The sequence below is a fragment of the Orbicella franksi genome, chromosome 1 (genome assembly GCF_964199315.1).
Source record: "Orbicella franksi chromosome 1, jaOrbFran1.1, whole genome shotgun sequence".
Taxonomy (NCBI): Eukaryota; Metazoa; Cnidaria; class Anthozoa; order Scleractinia; family Merulinidae; genus Orbicella; species Orbicella franksi.
In genome coordinates, this window is record NC_138145.1 from 29,360,503 (window position 1) to 29,366,015 (window position 5,513).

Here is a 5,513-nt window from a genome sequence, read left to right on the forward strand (position 1 = left end):
ATTCTAGAAACGCATGCAGTGAGTATACACCTTTACAAGTAACACAATTACCATCTGATCAAGTCACAAACTCTTTTTAAAACTTTAAACAGCTTTATTTGATGTATAATACGCATTAAATATTGGAGTGTTTTAATAATTATGTTTGGTATAAACAAAGGCAGTAAACTTATCTGAAGAAAACGCCAATATATGGATTTCGTGTCTAACACTCAAGATTCAATGAAAAGTGAAAAAAAAAAAAAAAAAGGAAATAACTATTTATTCCACTGTTGACCTCAGCAAGAGCTTTATTTGTTTTATAAAAATAATTATTCACGCTCATGCGCGATTTTCTAGGATCTAAAAAATCAGTAACGAACTCTAGGCCCCTTTTAAGTGAATTGTAATCAGAATGGTCGTACTGATAAATTATAAGATAAATAAAAAAGGTCTTCCTGACTTGAAAAAACAAATAGCAATTAACGAAAATCAAACTACATCAACAGAACAATGAGAGATTTTTTTTTCTACTGGCAGGTGGCAGAGAAAACCAAATTTATGTTTTTTTTGAGTAGGCAAAACTAACTAGCTTTTAACGTCGAAACCCCAAAATGTAAGCTGTTCATCGGGGGATGCATTGTGATATGCATTTATTTTATCAGAACAAGTTCAAAAGAACCAAGAAAAGAAGTAAATTTAGAAATTGCGGTTTTCCTTTAGAACATAAACAACAACAGTAATCCAGCAGCCTTACTTTTAAATGTTTTAATAAAGTATCTACCTAATGCACTGCAGGAATTTTATTGGTATAACAACGCTCTTTAGGAGAGCACAAAGCATGAAGTTCACGAATCATGACGAATGCTTACGCTGTAATCAGCCTTTTTCGACTTCCTGTCTTGATTTAACTGATACGCAATATTGGTTTCTCATAAAAAGAGATTGCTCATGAAGGTTGGAGAGGCTTTTGATCGAGTTCCTCCTCTCTAGAGTAGTAAAACAACAATGGGTTGTATATGAATTTAAATGTAAAGCGTGCATTGCGAATTATAAAGGCTACAACGTGACCTACGCATTGAGGTGCGCAGATACTCAGGAGTGCTCACCGGAGCCGATATACAAAATATCCACTCCGCAGGGCTTAGTGCGCTGGCTGGGATTCTTAAGCATTGGCATAGAACTTGCTGGGAAGCCCGCTTCAAAACAACTGCTTGCTTACTGGTTTAAACTCGGAAGCTTATCCTAGCTGGAAAATGCGCATTTTTGGCATGAATCTAGCTGGTAAATTTTAATGTGAGGTTTTCCCTGGTAGACTAGCTCCATTACCAGCCGCCACTCTGGAAAATTAGCCCCGGGAAATTAGCATGCACTCATCAACCGAAGGCATTTCGCGCGAAGAACGGACTCAGGGTGCCGCCTAGTGATATGGTCACTTAGGATTCGTCTATCCAGGAATGCGCTGCGTCATATTACACAGCAGTTATATGACCCCTGTGTGACAGCTGAGCTGTCGACTTTGAAAGCGAAAACGTTGCTATTGCAGGCACGGTCACGTCCCAGCCAAAGCTTTTGGCTACAGCGCTCTACAGAGTCGGGAACGGTTTCTTAATAAGAGAGTTGATTTTATTTCAACAAGGTAAGTTCCCTGTGCTTTCTCTTGTCTGTTAGCTGTGTAGTTTCAGACCTACTCTGCTATTCTGTATTTGCCGTTATTGTTCTGACCAAGTTGGATAACAATTAATTTTATGTGTATTATCCCCGAGCATTATCTTCTTGGTGTGCTTTCCGTTTAGACAACCAGATCTTCTTTGTTGTTTAACACATGTCGAAAATTCTTGATTTACTTAGTTAGATGTTTACAATTTTGTTTCAGCAATCGTCAGAATCGTTTCGTGTAACGCTATTGCAGCTAAAGACCATTTACTGAGGTATGTCAGTCTTGTAAGCTGTTGTATGTCTTTCGTGCAATAGTACCGGGAATAGTATCGTCTTTGACAAATGCTTATGCGCGCCGTCTACTTTAGATGTAGCATGTTTACTTGTACAGCTAGTAAGCTTATATACACTTAGTATTTAAATTTAAATCAAATTCTAGGCACAAGTATTCTCATCATATCGCGAACATTTCATCTGAGTGTGTGCTTACCATACATCGACAGACAGACAGACCAGGACATTTAAGCAAAAGTCGCGGATTGTAGTTGTTTTGTTTTTCGCTATATCGTTTTTGGGCTATTGATACTGTTATATTTATGATACTGCTATATTTATGGAAAATGGAACAGTTCGTTCTGCTCGGAATTTTTAGAATAATGGTAATGTGGCAGAAACTTTAAGAGAACGAAATCTTATTATCTGAACTTATGAGCTGTTGTTTCCTTTGATTTTACACTTCTTCCGAAAAGATATTCCACCGTTCCCTTGGGTGTCCCTGATGTTTTGCAACGAAATTTACGTCTTGAAGTCTCAAGGGTAGAATTCTGTGAGCGACTTTCGTGCTTCATTTCTATGATTTCCAATCAGGTTATTCTTAATTTAATAGCGTGCGCGAATATACGTATGTATATTTTATTTGTATGAGTTCGGCTTGAACGCGTCCCAAGCAAGGAGACAAACAAGGTTTTATACATAGGTTAACATTCCGTTGTTTCTACATTCACAAAGCTTGTTTTAAGAAAAAGGTAACTTGGATTTCCAGGGTTACAAACGATACAATTTTTTGGCGTTTGTATTTTCGTGCAATTTTGACGCAAATCCCGAAAGAACTGTATCGCGATGCAAAGCAGCGAAATTTTATCGCGTGCACCATAGTTTCTTGAGCGGCGCGTGACGCCAGAATAACAGTTCATTTTTTTAGGCTTGCCATAAGTCGACTCTTTCTTGAAGCGGAACAAGTGCAACTGCGAGAAGTCTTCTCGTTCCGCCAACACGCACGAGTTGAAATTTAATTTATTTAACATTGGCGCGAAAATATCGTTGCCCACCGATGACCAGATATGATGACCTTGCCTCGAAAAAACACTCTCTCAGGCCACTCCTTCCTAAACACGAAATAACTGAAGCATGTTTGGTTAACATGATACCGGGTTAACGTTCATACTAGTACGAACGAAGGGCGCTAAAAAATGCCCAAATTTTGAATTAGGGTAGCTGCTGTGGTCTTGCAAATGTTTATGAAACATATAGGTCGACTTGAGATAAAGATGAAGTTAAGATGAAGAAAAAAAAAAAACTTTTAGCCTTCGAAAAGGCTCCCGGCGAGGATAGAAAAAAACATTTGGCGAGCGCGAAACAGAATAATTCGGAGAGTGAATCGATCAGGGCGGGACAGGGTAGCCTGTAGACTTATATTTTTGATGTGCCTATCCACCGTTTGTGATAAGCCAGCAACAAATCAATCAATGAGGTAATTAGACCTGTCAAGAAGCTACATTTTCTGTACTGGCAAACAGATCTAATCGACCTAATCATTCAGCCAGGCCCGGCGTAAGTAACGTGTTCACGTAATATTTCAAATTTTGTCCCTCCAGAGCCAATATTTAGAGAGCTTAAAACATATTTTGCAATACCGAAATTATTAGCAAATGATAGAGGTGTCGAACTCTGCTAAGCGACATGTAGATAACAGCGGAAAGTCCGGAAACCACGCCCTTGACCGCTTGGGAAAAGTTTTCATCTTTGTCGGCTAAAAAACCACAAAAATTTGAAACCGCAACGGGAAAGGAAAACTTTTGGACAGAAATGGAGGGTCGCACTAGTGGGAGATAATTGTCAGTACCAAATTTCAAATTTATTTGCTTGGCGATGTCATCCCAAGCTTTGCGGGCTTGACTGCTGTTGATGCGATCGAAATTCTCGGCTCACAGGTTGAATAGCATTTTTTCTTCGTCATCTGACCATCTTTCATAAGATCGTTTTCCAGTATCTACGGGTTCAGGATCAGGAGACGATTGGGAAGACGAAGATGACGACGTTTGTGAAGCACTTGCTTGCATGGACCTGGTCGGTAGAGCGCTTTCCTGCGCAATGCTCGCATGTGAAGTGCTCGGTTGCGTTCCCCTTCCAGTCATATCATTGTAGACGGGAGCATACTGCGGGTATTCCATGCTATCGCCGTAAAAACCTTGAAAACCTCGTTTTTCATGTTACGCTGACAAGCGTTGACAGTTACCGCTGTGATTCCCATTGTTTGGCTCGACTTTTCGAAAACCTGCCTGCCCCACCCAAGCACTACGGCGTCTTTGATGTTTTGCCGATTCGCAAAGTTTTTGCCAAAGCGAAAAACCTGCGGTCGCACTAGGCAAAGGCCCACGATGACAGATTTCCACCGCAAAGTGAACAAATTCTGGCAAAGATTTCCCAAGTGCGACCCATACCTATAGCACAGTCAGACGGCTCCACTCTACTTAAAATTCCTCCTCATAACAGAGCATTTTGTTCTTGTTAGACAGCACAATCAGTATCAAACTTGCTATTAATTGCCCTTAAAATAAAGACGTTTTGATCGTAATATCAGTCTCAATGCGTTTACGTAATTTCAATGTGATGTTCTATAAAAAAGGCTTTAACAGAAAAAGAGACTCTAGCTTTCCATATTTTGCGACTCCGTTTGAACTGGCCTCTTTGGAGCATTCTTTGTTTCTGTAGGGAATCGTGAATTGATGCCGCCTCGAACAATCGTGGTGTTGAAGGAAACATGAGAGGCACACCATTGGCTACCGAGCTCCAGTTCACAGCACGAGGAAAAGGGTTTGCAAAAATTAATGAGCTAGTTACTTCTAACCATATCTTTGTTAACTAACAGAGAAAAAAACGTTAGAGAACTGAAAAACGTTTGTGAACTATTTAGTGGTTGTTTAATGCTTAAAGACCACATGCTGAATGGTATACAGGAAGTCAGTTAACCGCTTTCTCACTAACCGAAAGTGTCCCGTGACAGAGCCTCCCAACAAAAATGAAGTTACCTCTTTAACGGCTCATCGTAAGCTAATTTTAGGTGATCTCGTTGGAGGCTTCAACACATGGAAGGTTGTGCCGCGAAAGTATTTGTTATCTCTGAAGGGAGGTTTGGAAACACCAAAGGATTATTTTACTTGTAGACGACTGCTGGTAATTTTCCCAAATTATCCCAGAATCCTGATGTCTTTTCGAGACATTCGGAGCATTTCCACTTAGTCCCAACACGGTGATGAACAAGTGTTTGATCTCAAAAGACTTTCCTAAACTGGCGAAAACACGTCAGCTAATTAGGAGAAAAGTCTTGTCTGTTTAAAATGCAATAAAGTAAGCTTAATGGAGATAAATTTTGCTTGAAACATGTAAACCTAACTTAATATTTAGAGAAGTGTTTGTGATTTCGCAAGGGAGTCCAAACTTCTTCTGAACTTCTTAATTTAATTTAAAGAAGTGATGGTGATCTCACAAGGGATTCCAAAACTTCGTAACATCTTAACTTAATTTACATAAAGCAATTAATTTATCGTAAGTTTTACTTTTCTAGGTATTGATCATTTTATGGCAAAATAAATGGT

The 5,513-nt window shown here is 39.4% G+C and overlaps 1 long non-coding RNA gene across 1 annotated transcript; it reads left to right on the top strand.

Moving 5' to 3' along the window:
• The first annotated feature begins 1,528 nt into the window (after nucleotides 1–1,528).
• LOC145502150 (uncharacterized) lies at nucleotides 1,529–5,266 on the top strand. Its single transcript, XR_014051292.1, has 3 exons — nucleotides 1,529–1,618; nucleotides 1,856–1,910; nucleotides 4,630–5,266. It is a non-coding gene; the product is annotated as an uncharacterized LOC145502150 (long non-coding RNA).
• The last annotated feature ends 247 nt before the right edge of the window (nucleotides 5,267–5,513 follow it).